We start from the raw sequence: 18,119 nt of genomic DNA, 5'->3' as shown, positions 1-18,119 counted from the left end.
ATATTCTTTTTTTTAAGATTTTATTTATTTATTTGACATAGAGAGAGATAGCGAGAGCAGGAACACAAGCAGGGGGAGTGGGAGAGGGAGAAGCAGGCTTCCCGCTGAGCAGGGAGCCAGATGCGGGGCTCGATCCCAGGATCCTGGGAACATGACTTAAGCCGAAGGCAGACGCTTTTTATTTATTTATTTTTATTTTTTTTAAGGATTTTATTTATTTATTTGAGAGAGAGAGAGAATGAGAGATAGAAAGTACGAGAGGGAAGAGTGTCAGAGGGAGAAGCAGACTCCCCGCTGAGCAGGGAGCCCGATGCGGGACTCGATTCCGGGACTCCAGGATCATGACCTGAGCCAAAGACAGTCGCTTAACCAACTGAGCCACCCAGGCACCCCAAGCCGAAGGCAGACACTTAACGACTGAGCCACCCAGGCACCCAAAACTAATAATATTCTTTTTTTTAAAATATTTTATTTATTTATTTGACAGAGAGAGACACAGTGAGAGAGGGAACACAAACAGGGGGAGCGGGAGAGGGAGAAGCAGGCTTCCCGCGGAGCAAGGAGCCCAATGCGGGCTCGATCCCAGGACCCCGGGATCATGACCTGAGCCGAAGGCAGACGCTTAACGACTGAGCCACCCAGGCGCCCCAAAACTAATAATATTCTTGAGGACAAAGTAAGAGAGGAGAGACAGGATGGCATGCAGGGAGGGAGATGGAAGAAGGGAACAGGGAAGACAGAAGGAAGAAGGAAGATGGAAGAGAAAGGAAGGCGAATGGATGGAGGTAGACAAGGTCCGTAGAGAGAGACATGGTGGGTAGTGGTGAGGTACACAGCTGGCAGGGACTTCAGAAGATCCCTCACTTGTTCACTTTCTTCTGCTGACAACTTCTCTTCTTCCATCAGGGGCACTCCCTCCAAGCTTCTGAGCTGGCTCGCTTGCTTGCTTTCTTTCTTTCTTCCTTTCCTTTCTTTCTTTCTTTCCTTTTTTAAAAATTTATTTATTTTTCTGAGCTGGGTATTTCTTGCTCCTCTCCAAATCAAGGAATAGAGAGAACCTAGGGGTTCGATTTAGATCATAGCTCACCTGATGACCAGACTCTCAATAGCCTATGAACGGATAGCAATCTTAGGAATCACCTACTTTTGCAAAAGGCTTCATAGAGGTACGATTTTACTGCAAAGACATCAGTTCTCAAAGTGCCTTCCTGTCTATTACCTCCTATGAGCTTTCCAGTTATATAGAAGGCACATTCTTATTCTCACTGGACAGATCAGAGAGGAGAAATGGTTGTAAAGCCTTCCTGATTAAGTGATATCTGTCTCCCCAAAGACCATCTGTGGCCATTAGGATGTCACACTGGTGGAAACTTAAGGATATGAGTGGATCAGATGTCTGGAGAGTGGGTGGAAAGTATCTCAAGTCTTGGTAAAACAATCAGTGATTATAGAACCTATTCCTGTTTTTTTCTTTGGGGGGAGTACAGTTTATTACAGTGAAAAGGGTACTGGGTTAAATCAGAAGATCTGAGTTTTAATAGTAATAATGACATTATTAGCTAATAAAAATAGTTACATGTAGTCAACACTTTCGCCAGACACTGCCCTAAACCCCTGGCTCGAGTTAATCCCTTTCCCCTCCACCATGACTGTGTGAGGTCAGTGCTATTCTTTTGGTAAGTGATATAACGAAGGTTTAGAGAGCTTCAGTGATTTGGCCAAGTGTTTTAGTTCAGGCTCTGTATGGCTCAAACTATTTATAACCTCTTTGGGCCTCTTATTTCCTTATCTGTAAAATGATTACGATGATTTGAAAAAGAATGGAGATTGAATTTATGCGTCAAAGACAGACAGTCTGTTACACAATGTCAGGGGTTGCTGAACTTTTTCTGTAAAGGACCAGATACAAAATATTTTTGGCTTTTCAGGCCACACCATCTCTGCTGTGGCTTCTCAGCTCCGCCGCGGTAGAGTGAGGTCAGCCGTGACCACACGGAGGATGAGCGCGGCTGCGTTCGAGTCCAACTTTATTACAGACACGGAAATTTGACTTTCATATCACTTCCACATGTCACAAAATGTTATTGTTCTTTGTTTTTTTTCAACTACCTAAGAATTTAAAAATTATTATTAGCTTGCAAGCCATTCAAAAACAGGCAGGGGGATGAATTTGGCCTGCAGGGGGGATGAATTTGGCCTTCTGTGTCCACAGAAGATCTTCCTAGAAAACAGGTGCATCTATAAGTTAGACATGATTGATAATATTATTTGTAAATGACTAGAAAGAAATATCTTTGAGTAGAAGAAACTGTTTCATCTGTTCTCATCAATAACCACAGACTCTGCAGTGCCTTATAGTTCTGACATGTGCTGTATTAGAAGGACCTGCTGGAACACATAGGAGTCCATATATCTTGGGACTAGATGGGGTGGATTCCTTAGAAGCTAAGATCAAATAAACCCCAAAGGCAAGCCCAGAAACAAATTTCTGGGTAAAGAAAGCAATGTTGCTAAATTCAGAAAGAGTTGGTTTTTTAAAATACAAGCATTAAACAGATGTTTAATAAAATTAATGGGTAGCTTTTTGAGCATCTACAATTATGGGTTTGGGGTTCTCCTCAAGGTAGTCAGGCTCCTGGCAACAGCCAACAAACAGGTTTGGAGGCATTTGAATGCATCAGTAGAAGTGATTGTGAATGTCCCGTCCTTGATTTTATCTCCATGTGTAGTCTTCTTGATGATCTCCCACCTCAAATCACAGTATCTAGAAACAAATGCCCGTAGTATCTAGAAACAAAGACCCCCTAATGCATGCACATGCAAACTCATGTGCACATGCGTGCTGTTTTGTCAGATGTGCTCCTGGCTGGAGGGCATTCATCCTGTTGGCTTCTTTAATCTCTCAAGCATTCTGGTGTGAAAATTCTTTTCATTGTTTGATACCCTGAAGAAAGGAGTTGGTTTGTGGCTACCTACTACTGTCCGTGTAAATATCTTATACAGACGTTAGATTTAGGATGTCCTGATGAGGCTTAAGAACAGGTCTCAAAAAATAAAATAGATAAAAATTTAAAAATTAAAAATAAAAAAATAAAACATAGATCTCCTTGGAGGGAGTGGCTAAACGGAAGGCATCTCCCCAAAAGAGCGTTCAGTGCCAGTGTCCATCATCTGTGGAGGAAGCAGGTCCTCATACCAGAAACAGGAATCTGAATTCTGTGTTAATGCACAGAAAGGTCTTACTCCTCCCAGACCCACGGCCCTCTAAGGGTTGGACTTAGAGGAAAGGTGCCAGGTGAGTGCTTTTGTGTGGTAAACACCAGAATGGAGCCTCAGCAGGAAGGCGGGTCAAAGGTCCATTTTGTTCAAGCCTTGGAGAGTCGGCCACATCTTGAAGCAGATTATGGTCTTTGTTATGCTCTTTCTTTGTTTTATTACCCTGGGCTTTGGTAAATTCTGATTGAAATGTTCCAGCCTTGCATTAGGATCACTGTTTTAAAAGGAAACGTGTAGAAGCCAAGGTGTTAAAAGGGGAGCAGTGCCCCCCTGAGGCCAGCTCAGCCTGGCAGCAGTAACCAGTGAGATCCCGGGGGACTGTGCAATGCGTCTGCGGAGATCCCCCCTCCGGCACTGTTCCTGCAGCCTAGGAGTTGGGACAATATGGGGAAGGCCATCTTCCTCATTGTATAGTCTTCACAATTTCTTAACTCCTTTGCAGATGAGCATTCTTCCATAGTAAGTGTGAGATGATAGCGTGTGTGTAGGCATAGGCAGGAGTTTCTGAGACTTAAGCAAGTTACTTGACCTTTCTGTGCTTCAGTTTCCTCAATGATCAAATATATATAATTGTACCTCTCTGAAATGATGTCTACAAGGATGAAATGGGTTAATATATAAACATATCTGCCACAGGGCCTGGCTTATACTACATCCTTAGTACAAGTTTCCTGTTGTTACTAGAGTACCTTGCCAGACTAGTTTTTATCAGCCTGACTAATGGGACAAAATGATCTTCTTTCCTGGGTCTTCTGACTTCCTGTAAAATTAGTAAACTGTAGTAAAACTCTGGACATCAGCCCGTAGGATCCTAGTGCTAAGCTAGGCACTGTGAGAACTCCTAAAGAATTTTACAACATAGTTCTTGTCCTCTGGGTGCTTACAAACACATCTGAAAAGCCGATGTGGGTTTAATGGTGGCTACACTGCGTAATAGCCTTGACGATGTTGGGCAGGGTTTTTTTAGCCTTGCTAGACCTCAATTTGCTTTTCTGCAAAATGGAGATTATAATAGTGACCACCTCATAGGGTTATTATGAGAACTAAATAAGTTAATAAAAGTGCTTACCACAGTGCGGACATATGGTAAATGCTGGTTGTTACTGTATGCTACCGTGAAGCAGTGTGTGGATGATGAAGTGTGGACAAGAGCGGGGCCCCGGGGACAGAGCAGAGGTCCCAGGAGAGGCCGTTGTGTGCTGGAACAATGACAGCGTCTTCACGAAGGAAATAAGACTGGAGCTGAGGTTGTGGGTTGCGCAGGATGGGGACAGGCAAAGACAAGTTGAGAAAGGAATAATATTACCAAAAACACTAAGAAGGAAATTGGCAGGGACATTTGTTTTTACAGACTTACTTATTAATTCCAGCATGACAGAACCTCCTTTGAGAGTTGCAATGTGTCATAAATGGATTTAAGTGCTTACTGAATATTTTCGGACTTGCAGAAGAGACAGGACTGTGTGGCTTCTCCCTGACAGTGATCTAATGTCAGTTTCTAGAATTCTACAGAATTGTTGGTCTGGAGCTAGCTTAATGCAGTTACATAGTCTAGGAGGGGGAAAATGGAAGAATCTATAGCTGGAGGATCCTATTCTGACAGCAGATGGCTCCCTCACATACAGGTAAGAAAAGAAGCACTGTGGTCTACCTGGGAATCATTTCAGTACTTTGTGTGGTTGCCACATAATGCATATCATGGAGACTGAATTTGGAAGTAATCCTTTGCATTGATTTTTTTTGTATGAAAGATGACATTAATGCGGCAGGAGGAGCTTCCTTCCTAGGAGCTATGCTTACCTCTGAGGACAACAACCCGATTATTGTTCCTTCTGGGAATGAAAGTCACACCCTTGGCAGGACGTACTCCCTTCATTCACTCAGAGAGGCTGCTATTCAGCCTTAACAGTGCCTCACTTACACACGCTGTAGACAGCACAAATTTGGCCTTCCAACCATTCCAACATTAGAGTACGATTTTAGTGACAGCAGTGGTCACACATGGGAACTTTCATTTCACCATTTCTTGGTACTGAGACTCCACAGAGCTCTCAGCTGCATCTCGCTCAGTAGCAGAAGTAAAGTGCTACTCTCTTTTTCAACCCAGAGGCCTCCTGAAATCCACACTTGGTAGACCCCGCTCCATCCTGGTCAGCTTGGCACATTTTCCCATACCGTTTCTCCACATCAGTTTGACCTTTGCTAGTGTCCTCTGCTCAGGGTACTGCTGGAGAAGGTAGGCAAATGGAGCAAATCTGGGTCGTGGCAGATTTAAAATAACAGGATTGCTGTGTTGGGAGGTTAGGACTCCTCGGCTTCCAACTCCTCGTCTTTTTATGGTTTTCTAAAACGCGGAAACAAGAAAGGTTACCTGGTCCATCGGTTCCACCTTTGCCTCCATAGGCCAGTCTTAAGTCTCCCTTCCCGGCACATACGCTGCCAATGATCTTATTTATTCCAATGGCTGCACCCGGAATGTTCTATGTAAGCTAGGCTGGGGCAGCAATATACTGGAAGGAGCTGAGGACTTGTCTAGAAGCTATATTCACATAGCACACTGCTCTGTCTACTTCGGTGTATTTACTGGGGAAGTAAGGAATCTAAAACGCTTGTCCCAGAGCCACCCCTTGGTTCCACTACTGCATTATGCTGCTTGGCCCTCCCTGCCCAACATGAAAATTGTGAAGTTTGTTTCACTGAGAAGATGGAGGATGTGAGGCTGGAGTGTTGTGAGCAGGTATGTCCTCACCACTGTTCTCACGTTCTCAGTCTCTTCAATCCTTCTTAGCCTTTATGGAATCATAAAACTCCTTGAGGATCTGATCAAACCACAACCCCTCTCTCCAGAAAAAAGTGCCCATGGACATAATACTTTGAATATAGTATCAGGTCCACACAGCCTTAGGAGCTCCCTAGGCACCTCTGATTAAAACTCTGCCTTAGAAAAAGAGATATTTTTCCTTAAAAAACAAAAACAAAACAAACAAAGAACACCTAGCCACTCTGCCTGCTATATCACATTCTTTCTCTCTTTATGAGATATTTTTTCCTACAATAACTGTTAGCACTTCCCTTTTTTAAAGATATATTTATTTATTTGTGAGAGAGCATGCAAATATGAGTGGGGAGAGGGGCAGAGGGAGAGGGAGAGAGAATCCTCAAGCAGACTCCCCACTGAGCCCAGAGCCAGAGGTGGGGCTCTATCTCACCACCCTGAGATCATGACCTGAGCCAAAATCAAGAGTGGGATGCTTAACCGACTGAGCCACCCAGGCGCCCCACCATTAGCACATCTTAATTTCTGACCTTGTTCCAGGATCTCCCCCGAGGGCTTTCTATATATCAAATAATTTAATCATCACAAGAACCATATGGCGGGTAGGCACTATTGCACAGATTAGACAAGTAAGACTCGTGGAGTTTAAGTAACTTTTCCAAGATCACACAGCTGTTTGTGTACAAAGCCTTAATCTATTTGTATGTTTCTTTTCAGGGCATACTCAGCTTGTAGGCTTAGATGAGCAGATGTTATCTGAAAAGGCCATGTATTAATTTCCTAGAGCTACAGTAAAAAATTAACATGAATGAAGTGATTTAAAACAACAGAAATTTATTCTCTCACAGCTATGAGAGGTCAGAAGTCTAAAAATAAAGTTATCATCAGGCCACACTCCCTCTGGAAGCTCTAGGGGAAAATCTGTTCCTTGCCTGTTCCAGCTTCTAGAGATTTTTGGCATCCCTTGGCTTGTAGCTTACCTCTCTCTCTTTTCACAGTGTCTTCAATGTGTGTCTGTTATCTTCCTTTGCCTCTCTCTTATAAGGACACTTGGAATGGTGTTTAGGGCCCACCTGGATAAACCACGGTAATCTCCTCATCTCAAGATCCTTAACTTAATTACACCTGCAAAGATTCTTTCCAAATAAGATAACATTGATAGGTTCCAGAGATAAAGGGCCAAGACTGGATGATAATATATGTAAACAGTTTTTAATTGGGTGAATGACAACACCTCAAGAATACTGATGATAGATTAACGTCAGCCTCGAGAGAGGTTTCCAAAGCAGTGTTTTCTCAACTGTGGCTGCACACGTAACACCTGGGCATCTTGGAAAAATATCAGTGCCCGGAACCTATACCAGGGCAGTTGATTCAGAATCTCTGGGAGAGGGGCTTGAGTGCCAGTACTTTTCCAATGGTCCTCAAATTAACAAAAGATAGACCAAACATACACAGGAAATGACAAAATATTATTGAGAGAAATTAAAGAACTAAGTAAATAGAAAGATAGATCACGCTCATGGATTGAAACACCCAATGTTATAAAGATGCTAAAAATTCATCTATAAATTCTAATTGATCTGTAGAAACCAACAAAAATCTGACGAGTATTTTTGTGAAAATTAATAAAATAATTTTAAGTTTTATATGGAAGGACAAAGAACTAAAAATAACCAATATAATCTTAAAGAAGAACAATGGGTACTTTTTTGTTACCAAGATTTATTATAGAGCTACAGTAATTAATACAGCATGGTATTGATGCAAAGATGGATAAAAGATTGGAACACACGATCCAAACAGGCCAATAACAACACACTTACACATACTTGACTTGTGACAAAGGAGACATTGAAATGTGATGAGGAAAGAATGCTCTTTTTAAATAAATGGTGCTAGATCAACTGTATATCCATATGGAAAAGAAAAAAAAAGAACATTGGCTTCTACTTCACACCAAAGATGAACATCAATTCATAGTATTGTGTGGATCTAAATGTGAAAGGCAAAATAATAAGACTTCTAAAAGGCAACTTAATATATCTTCATGACTTGTGGGTAGGCAAAGCTTTCTTAAACAGAACACAAAGTGTGTTAACCATAGAGAAAAAGATTGATAAATTAACTTCATTAAATTTAAATGTTTTGAAATTCCCTGTTATACCTGCTACCAATGTCTTATGATAGATTTCTCAGTTCATATTTTATTCTTGCTTTCCAAATTCCTCATCCTCCTCTGCTTTCTTTATCTCTTTCAGACTTTGTTCTCATCACAAAGATTTGATCCTACCTTTGATCAAAACAGGCTTTTCTCATAATTTATTCTTCATGTCCTTGTTTGGAGAATTTCTGTAATATTAAAGAGTTTCTTATCTGTTCTACTGAGCCAAATAACTTATTTTTATCACATTAAAAACTTGGATTTACTAGTGAAAAGAAAATCGTGGTATATCCATACAATGAAATACTAATCAGTAATAAATGGGAATGAGCTACTGATATACACAGCATGGATGAATCTCAAAACAATTATGCTACCCGAAAGAAGCTACACAAGCAAAAAATACATGTTGTGTGATTCCATTTATTTAAAAATCTAGAAAATGTAAACTAATCTATTTTTGTAAAGATTTTTTATTTATCTGAGAGAGAGAGAGAGGGAGATCATGAGCGGGGGGTGGGGGAAGGGTAGAGGGAGAAGCAGACTCCCCGCTGAGCAGGGAGCCTGAAGCAGGGCTGGATCCCAGGACCCTGGGATCATGACCTGAGCCGAAGGCAGACACTTAACCGACTGAGCCACCCAGGAGCCCGGCAAACTAATCTATTGAGACAAAAAGCAGATCAGTGGTTGCCTGAGATGGGAGCATAAGGGAGGAATGAAAGGAAGAGATTACCCTGGGACAGAAGGGAACTTTGGGGGCAAGGGGCTGATGATATATGTGTTCATTATCTTGACTGTGGTTATAGTTATAGACTTATATGCAGTTTATTGTATTAGAAGTCTTCAGTAATTCTAATATTGGTAAAAAAAATTATAAGTATCAATAAATTATGACATTTAGTATTCAGTCATCAACATAGCTAATCTATTTTTTAAAATGTCTAATACACAAGTGTATCATTGTCATCAGAATCAAAGACAGAATTTGTATATGATACTGGAAAGATGAGGAATTCCTTGCCAGACATGGTATTTCTTTCATATTAATTACTTTTTCAAAGTGTGTGTCTCTGGACCACTTGAACTAGAATAACCTGGAATGTTTGTTAAAATGTGGAATTTAAGAAAAAAAACAGGATCATAGGGGAAGAGAGGAAAAAATAAAACAAGGTGAAACCAGAGAGGGAGACAAACCATAAGAGACATAGGAAACAAACTGAGGGTTGCTGGAGGGGAGGGGGGTGGGAGGGATGGGGTGGCTGGGTGATGGACATTAAGGAGGGCACGTGATGTAAGGAGCACTGGGTGTTATATAAGACTGATGAATGACAGACCTCTACCTCTGAAACCAATAATACATTATATGTTAATTAGTTGAATTTAAATTAAAAAATGTTTAAAAAAATAAAATAAAATGTATTTAAGAACACAATTTTGTTAAAATGCATTGCAAATACTTTCTACAAAATTAAATAGTTTTATTACTTTCCCCCCCAAAAAATGCAAATCCCCATATCAGGAATAGCAGGGAACTTAACGCCCCCCCCTGAAAAGGTATTTATCTTCAGAAAGTACTATAATTAATGTGATAATATAAGCATTTCTCTGAAAATAATGGAGCTCGGTATTACTATTGCTACTATTCAACATCTAACCAGAAGTCCAAATTCACATAGTGAGAGATGAAAAGACTGGAAAAGTAAATGGAATGACAGACAGTACCTAACTTTCGGACTTGCTACAGGGCCACCGTAGACAAGACAGTGTGGTACTGGTCACAGAATAAACAAACAGATCAGTGGAATAGACTAGAGAGACCACACAGATACAGTAAGCTAGTCTTGATCAAAGGAGCAAAGGCAATTCGAACAGGAACGAATAATCTTTCAACGAATGTGCTGGAATAACCAGACATCAGGAACAGAAAAACAAATGAACAAACACAGACCTCAAACCTGTCACAAAAATGAACTCAAAATGGATCATAGATCCAACTCTACAAAACTGTAAGACCCACCTAGAAGATAACACTGGAAAAAAATCTAAGTGCCCTTGAGTTTGGCAATAACTTTTTATTTTTTCATTTAATTTTATTTTTTGAGTAGGCTCCACACCCAGTGTGGGCTTAAACTCATGAACCTGAGATCAAGAGTTGCATGCTCTCCTTACTGACCAACCAGGTGCTCCATGTTTGGCAATAACTTTTAAATAAAGCATGAAAAACACGACCATGAAAGAAAAAAATGGGTAGGTTGGACTTAATTAAAATTAAAAACTCTGTTATGCAAAAGAACTGGTTAAAAGAATGAAAAGACAAGCCAGAGACTGAGAGAATCTTGGCAAAACACATATCTGATAAAGGACTATTTCTCAAAACATCTGAAGAACTCTTGAAACCCAACAGCAAGAAAACAACTTGATTCTTTAAATGGGCAAAAAATACGAACAGACTCCTCACCAGAACAGATATACAGATAACAAGCAGCACTTGAAAAGATGTTTAACATTATATGTCATTAGGGAGTTGCAAAATTAAAGCAATGAGATACTACTACACACCTATTAGAATGGCAAAAATCCAAAATATTGACAATATCAAATGCAGGTAAGGATTTGGAGCACCCGGAACTCTCACTGTTGCTGGTGAAAATGCAAAATGAGATAGCCACCTTGGAAGACAGTTTGGCAATTTTTTAGAATATTAAACATACATTTATTAAATATTAAACATTTAATATGACTCAGTAATTGCACCCTTTAGTGTTTATCTAAAGGAATGGAAAACTTATGTCCACACAAAAACCTGTACCCAAGTGTTTATAGCAGCTTTATTCACAATTGCCAAAACTTGGAAACAACCAAGATGCCCTTCAATGGATGAATAAATAAACTGTGGCACATGCAAGCAATGAAATTTTATTCAATACTAAAAAGAAATCAAGCTATCAAGCCAGGAAAAGACATGGAGGAAACTTAAATGTATATTGTTAAATGAAAGAAGCCTGTCTGAAAAACCTGCATACTGTAAGACATTCCTATACAACTAAAACTAGGGAGACAGAGAAAGGTCAGTCGTTGCTAAGGATTGGGGGAGTGGGAAGGAACTGGCGGAGGAGGAAGAGAAGAATGAATAGGTGGAGCACTTGGGAGTTTAAGAGCAGTGAAACTATTCTATGTGATACTGTAACAGTGGATAGCTACCATTATATATTTGTTAAAAACAGAAGATACAACGCAGTGAACCCTAATGTAAACTATGGACTTCAGTTATTAACCTTGTATCAATATGGACTCATAAGTTGTAACAAACGCTCCACACTAATGCAAGATGTAGGGGAAACTGGGGGGTAGGGTGAGGGGATAAATGAGAACTCTGTGCTTAATTTTTCTGTAAACCTAATACTGCTCTTTTAAAAAGGTCTACCCTCCTGGGGCACTTGGGTGACTCAGTGGGTTAAGCGTCTGCCTTCGGCTCAGGTCATGATCCCTGGGTCAGCGGGGAGTCTGCCTCTCCCTCTCCATCTGCCTCTCCCCCAGCTCATGCTCTCTCTTGCTCTCTCTCAAATAAATAAATAGAATCTTTAAAACAAATGTAAATAGATTCATGTGGTTTGTGGCTACCATATTGGACAGTGCAGGTCTAGTGATAGAGGCCAGATCAAGGAGGAACTTGCATCCCATGCAAGGGGAGGTGAATTTTCTCCTGTAGGCAATGGGAAGTCTTCAAAGGGATATACGTAGGGGATGGTATATGATCAGGTTTGCCTTTGGGAGTGGAGCAGGCTGGAAGCAGAGGAAACCTTTAAGAGATTCCAGTAACAGGCCTCAGTAGAACATAGTAGTTAGGGAAGGGAAGGGATATGAGACGTACTAAAAAAGGTAGAACGGATAGGCTTAGGACAGATCTGGGTGTGAAGCACTACGGGGAGAGAGAAGCAGGGTTACCCAAAGCAGGTGTGGGGCTGCTTAAATCACTGGGCCTGCTATTAAGTCGAAGGCAATTCATCCCAATAAAGAATGCAGAGAGTGGGACTGGTTTGGAGAGAAGACTGGTGTTAGAGATAATGAGCTTGCTGTGGAGAGAGAAATCCGGGTGATATATGACTACTTGTATTGTGCCAGGAGGGACTGGCAGGCCAGCCCTCCCCATCAGAGGACAAATGAGGGGAAATATCTGATGGATCTTTGCCCTTTATTTGGTCATAAGAAGACAGCTGCTGAAAGTGGAATGCAGCTCTTTTATAATTTCAGCAAACCTGGAAGGGGGTCCAAAAAATCCCTCCTCACAAAAATGAGGACTTATGGTCTACCAAGCAAGGTGAGCTCCTTGACAATTGGGAAAAATATTCTTCCTTTAATAAGGGCTTAGACTGTACCAAATTAATGTTCACCCTTGGGAGCCATGCCATAGTGCTTCCCATAGTGGGAGAAAATCACAAAGATGAAATTCAAACTGGAACCAAATCCCAGTCCCGCATACCACCTCCAGCACCTGGTCTCCCAAGAAGCCTTGTGAGCTTAGGGGTCAGTTAACTGACCACCTGCTTTCTGAAGCCCCTACACCATTGGAAACTGCCCGGCTCTAGTTTGAGGCATGGAAGGAAGGGGAGAAGGCTGAGAGCAATATCTCTTCTTGGGGATGCATAAAGGGGTGCTTGCAGATAGGCAGAGGATCCTAAAGCAGGAGAGCCAAAGGTGAGTCAGAGGAAGTTCTTCTGAAGACCTATAATTTAAGTGCTTCTTCCTTTCCTTCTAGAATTGTCATTTCCTTCTGAAATCACTCCACCCCTTCAGTGAAGACATTAGAGACTTCTAAAATTTCTCTTTTTTTCACTCACCCACACTAAACTTACCTCCCTAACACAAATAGTCTGGTGTAGACTGTTTCATCCCAGACTCTGTTCTTAGGTCCTAGAGATTCCACAAAAGGTGTTCTCTGCCTTCAAGGAGCCTATGGTCTAGTAGAGGAAACAGACAAGAAAATAGACTTGCCTAGCGTATTGAGAGCTCTGTCACATGTAAGTACTCTGTGTGGGTATGGAACTTTCTTTGGTGGGTGGTGAAAATGTTTTGAAATTAGATAGAGGTTAAGGTTTAGGGCCCTAAACTCAATATTGACAGGTCAGAGAAAGCTTCATAGGAGAGATGACTTCTGAAAACATGGAGAAATTAGCCAGGCGAAGAGGAAAAGGGACATTCAGATAGAGGGAGTAACCCATATGCAAAGGAGGCCAGCGAGTAATCCAACCTCATGCCCAGAGAATGGAAAAGTGTGGTCTGGGTAGAGGAGGGAGGCAGTTGCAAGAGCTGAGGTTGGATGAGAGGAGCCAAGATCAGATCATAAAGACCCTTATATGCCATGCCAAGGAGTTCGGACTTCACCCCAAGGCCACTCAGAAGCCCTCATGAGATTTTAAGCAATGGAACGACACAATCAGATTTATATTTTTGAAATATCATTGTAGGATAGGCAAAGATTTGGGGGGAGCTCCAAATAGAGTCAGGGAGCTCAGTTAGTTGACTGTTGCAGCCATCCAGACAAGAAGAGATAGTTGCTTGAATTCAGAGAAGTGGGAATGGAGAGAATTGAACTGATTTGAAAGACATTAAAGATTGAGGAGATAGATATTGGAGTGGGTGGGTAAAAGACAGTGTTACTCACAGTAACATTGTCCATATACACAAAACAGGTAAGTGGGGCATATCAGAGTTCATCACCAGGGACTCCCAAAGTATGCTACCTCTCACTCTCCAGTGAAGAATCACTGCCACAGAGTCTATATTAGCAAAGGTTTTTATGCTTTGGATCCTGTTTTCCTGATTAGGACTATGAGTATGAAATTTACTTGGTTTAAGGGAAAAATAATTTTAAGAAAGCATCACTATTGCCTCCACTTTTTAATAGAGGCTTTAATTTGATTATAATAGAAATCACTGATTTATTTTTTATTCATTTTATGTTTTTATAATTTTGATTCTTTTGTAATACATGAAAGAACAGGACTCCCTGTTTGGGTATCTGCAGTAAAAGTTTCAATTTCTCTTTGATTTAGGGGGTGAAAATCTGATCCTAAAGTTTGTTGTTTCTCTACTGGCTGATTCATGTGATGGAGAAAAAGAGGGGAAACAAAGAATTAATGCTTTTGCCCACGTTTGTTACCTTTAGAGATAGTTGATAATCATAAAGAAAAGTATATTGTTAAAAATAATTTTGTTTGGGGGCGCCTGGGTGGCTCAGTCGTTAAGCGTCTGCCTTTGGCTCAGGTTGTGATCCCAGGCTCCTGGGATCGAGCCCCACATCAGACTCCCTGCTCCGCGGGAAGCCTGCTTCTCCTTCTGCCACTCCCCCTGCTTGTGTTCTCTCTCTCGCTGTGTCTCTCTCTGTCAAATAAATAAATAAAGTCTTTAAAAAAAATAATTTTGTTTGCTTGAAGTATAGTTGACATGCAATATTAGTTTCAGGTGTACAATATAATGACAAGACATTGATATACCTCATGAAATGCTTACCGTGGTAAGTACAGTTATCATCTGTCATCATTTGTTGTCATATAAAGTTATTACAATATTATTGGCTATATTTCCAAGCCTATACTTTACATACCTGCATACCTGTGACTTACTTATTTTCCTTTGTTTAAAAATGTTTTATTTATTTATTCATGAGAGTCAGAGAGAGAGAGAGGCAGAGGGAGAAGCAGGCTCCCCGCCTAGCTGGGAACCCGATGCGGGACTCAATCCCAGGACCCGGGGATCATGACCTGAGCCGAAGGCAGACGCTTAACCATCTGAGCCACCCAGGTGCCCTGTGACTTACTTATTTTCTAACTGGAAGTTTGTACCTCTTAAAATCTTTACCCACTTCACCCATCCCCCCACCAACCTCCCCTATGGCAACCACCAGTTTGTTCTCTGTATCTATGAGTCTGTTTCTGTTTTGTTTTGTTTGTTCAATTATTGTTTTTTAGATTCCACCCGTAAGTGAAATCATACAGTATTTATCTTTCTCTGGCAGACTTATTTCACTTAGCGTAATACCATCTAGGTCGACCTATGTTGTTGCAAATGGCAAGATTTCATTCTTTTTTATGGTCAAGTAATAGTCCATTGCATATATATACCACATCTTCATCCACTTATCTATCCATGGACACTTGTGTTACTTCCATATCTTGGCTATTGTAAATAATGCTGCAATAAACATAGGGGTGCATATATCTTTTTAAATTAGTGTTTTCATTTTCTTTGAGTAAATACCCACGAGTAGAATTACATGATCATATGGTATTTCTGTTTTTAATTTTCTATTTTTTAAAAATATTTTATTTATTTATTTGACAGAGAGAGAGAGAGACAGAGATCACAAGTAGGCAGACAGGCAGGCAGGCAGGCAGGCAGAGGGCGAGGGGGAAGCAGGTTCCCTGCTGAGCATGGAGCCCGATGCGGGGCTCTATCCCAGGACCCTGGGATCATGACCTGAGCCGAAGGCAGATGCTTAACTGACTGAGCCACCCAGGTGCCCCTGTTTTTAATTTTCGAAGAAGCCTCTATACTATTTTCCACAGTAGGTGTATCAGTTTATGTTCCCACCAAAAATGCACAAGGGTTCCCTTTTCTTCCAATCTTTGCATACATGTTTTTTCTTGTCTTTTCAATACTAGCCATTCTGACAGGAGTGCGGTGATATCTCATTGTGATTTTCACTTGCATTTCCCTGATGATTAGTGAGGTTGAGCATCTTTTCATGTGTCTGTTGGCCATCTTTATGTCCTCTTTGGAAAAATGTCTGTTCAGGTTCTCTGTTCATTTTTTAATCAGATTGTTTGTCTTTTTGATGTTCAGTTGTATATTTTGGATATTAATCCTTTATCAGACATATCACTTGCAAATAGTTTCTCCTATTCGGTAGTTTTTCTTTCTGTTTTATTGATGGTTTCCTTCACTGTGCAAAAACTTTCCAGTTTGATGTAGTCCCATTTGTTTGTTTTTGCTTTTGTTGAGGAGACAGATGCAAAAAATACTGCTAAGACTAATGGCCAAGAGTTTACTGCCTACATTGTCTTCTAGGAGTTTTATGGTTTCAGGCCTTACATTTAGGTCTTTAATCCATTCTGAGTTTATTTTTTTATATGGTATGAGACTGGTCAAGTTTCTTTTTTTTTTTTAAGATTTTATTTATTTGAGGGAGGGAGAGAGAGAGAGCACAAGCAGGGGAAGCTGCTGAGGGAGAAGGAGAAGCAGGCTCCCTTCTGAATAGGGAGCCAGACATGGGGCTCAATCCCAGGACCCTGGGATCATGACCTAAGCCAAAGGCAGATGCTTAACTGACTGAGCCACCCAGGTGCCCCGAGAGGGCAAGTTTCATTCTTTTGCATGTCACTGTCCAATTTTCCCAAAACCATCTATTGAAGAGAATGTCTTTTCCCTGTTCCATATTTTTGCTTCCTTTGTTGTAGATTAATTGACCCTATAATCATGGGTTTATTTCTGGACTTTCTCTTCTGTTCCATGGATCTATGTATCTATTTTTGGGCCAGTACCATACTGTTTTGATTACCATAGCTTTGAAATATAATTTGAAGTCTGGGAGTGTGATACCTCCAGCTTTGTTCTTCTTTCTCAAGATTGCTTTGGCTTTTTGGAGTCTTCAGTAGTTCTATCCAAATTTTAGAAGATAATCTGTTCTTGTTCTGTGAAAAATAATACTGGTATTTTGATAGGGATTTCACTGACTCTGTAGATTGTTTTGGGCAGTACAGATATTTTAATAATATTAATTCTTCCAGTCCATAAACATGATATATCTTCCCATTTATTTGTGTTGTCTCCAGTTTCTTTCATCAAGGTCCTTTGGTTTTCAGAGCACAAGTCTTTCACCTGCTAGGTTAAATTTATTTCTAGGTATTTTATTCTTCTTGATGCAATTATAAATGGAATTGTTTTCTTAATTTGTCTTTCTGCTAGTCTTTATTAGTGTATAGAAATGTAACAGATTTCTGAATATTAATTTTGTATATTGCAAATTTACTAAATGTATTTATTAATTCAAATAGTTTTTTGGTAGAGTCTTTAGAGTTTTCTGTATAAAGTAATCTGCAAAAGTGACAGTTTTACTTCTTTTTTACCAATTTGAATGCATTTTACTCTTGTCTGATTGCTATGGCTAGTGGTGAGAGTGGACATCCCTGTCTTGTTTCTAATCTTAGAGGAAAAGCTTTCAGCTTTTCACCATAGAGAATGACGTTAGCTGTGGGTTTGTCATATATGGTTTTTATTATGCTGAGGTATGTTCCCTCAATACCCACTTCACTGAGAATTTTTATCATGAATCGATGTTGAATTTTGTCAAACGCTTTTTCTGTATCTATTGAGATGATCATATAATTTTTTTTGGATGAACAAAATAAAACTTTATTTTTGCCTCAGTGGTTGTGTAATAAGGGGTGGAGGATAGAATGAGGAAAAGAGTCTTCTGAGATCACACTTTTCAGCACAAGCTTCGTAAAGGAAAAAAAAGAACATATTTTTCCACATTGAACTCAGTTCAGCAAAGCCCAGGCTGTGATGCCATTGTGCTTAATCCTTAGTGGAGACCTCAGGCTTTGCAACTTAGCACATTTTCCAGGGCTCTGATTACCCGATCAGCACTGAGGTTGTTCAAAGAGGCGTTCTTCTCTTGGCCACATGCATTGTGGGTCCAGAACTTGTGCTGCACATTGGAGCACTTGCATATTAGGATGGGCAGGTCTGGGTTTGCCTTCTTCAGGTATATTGAAAACATATAGTGTTTCTTGGTGAATTCCCTGACACCCTGACTGCCAGGAAAGCACTGGCAAAGTGGACACCAATCTCTTGCAGGCCCAGCTTGGCCTCGATCCCTTAACTTGCTGCAGCTACCAACAT

General features: G+C 40.5%; 1 pseudogene; it reads right to left on the bottom strand.

Moving 5' to 3' along the window:
- Nucleotides 1–17,811: 17,811 nt before the first annotated feature.
- LOC113927830 lies at nucleotides 17,812–18,119 on the bottom strand (annotated as a pseudogene).

Source organism: Zalophus californianus, chromosome 7 (genome assembly GCF_009762305.2).
Source record: "Zalophus californianus isolate mZalCal1 chromosome 7, mZalCal1.pri.v2, whole genome shotgun sequence".
Classification (NCBI taxonomy): domain Eukaryota; kingdom Metazoa; phylum Chordata; class Mammalia; order Carnivora; family Otariidae; genus Zalophus; species Zalophus californianus.
Note: the sequence above shows the minus strand (reverse complement) of the source record. Positions and strands in the feature narration are given on the sequence as shown.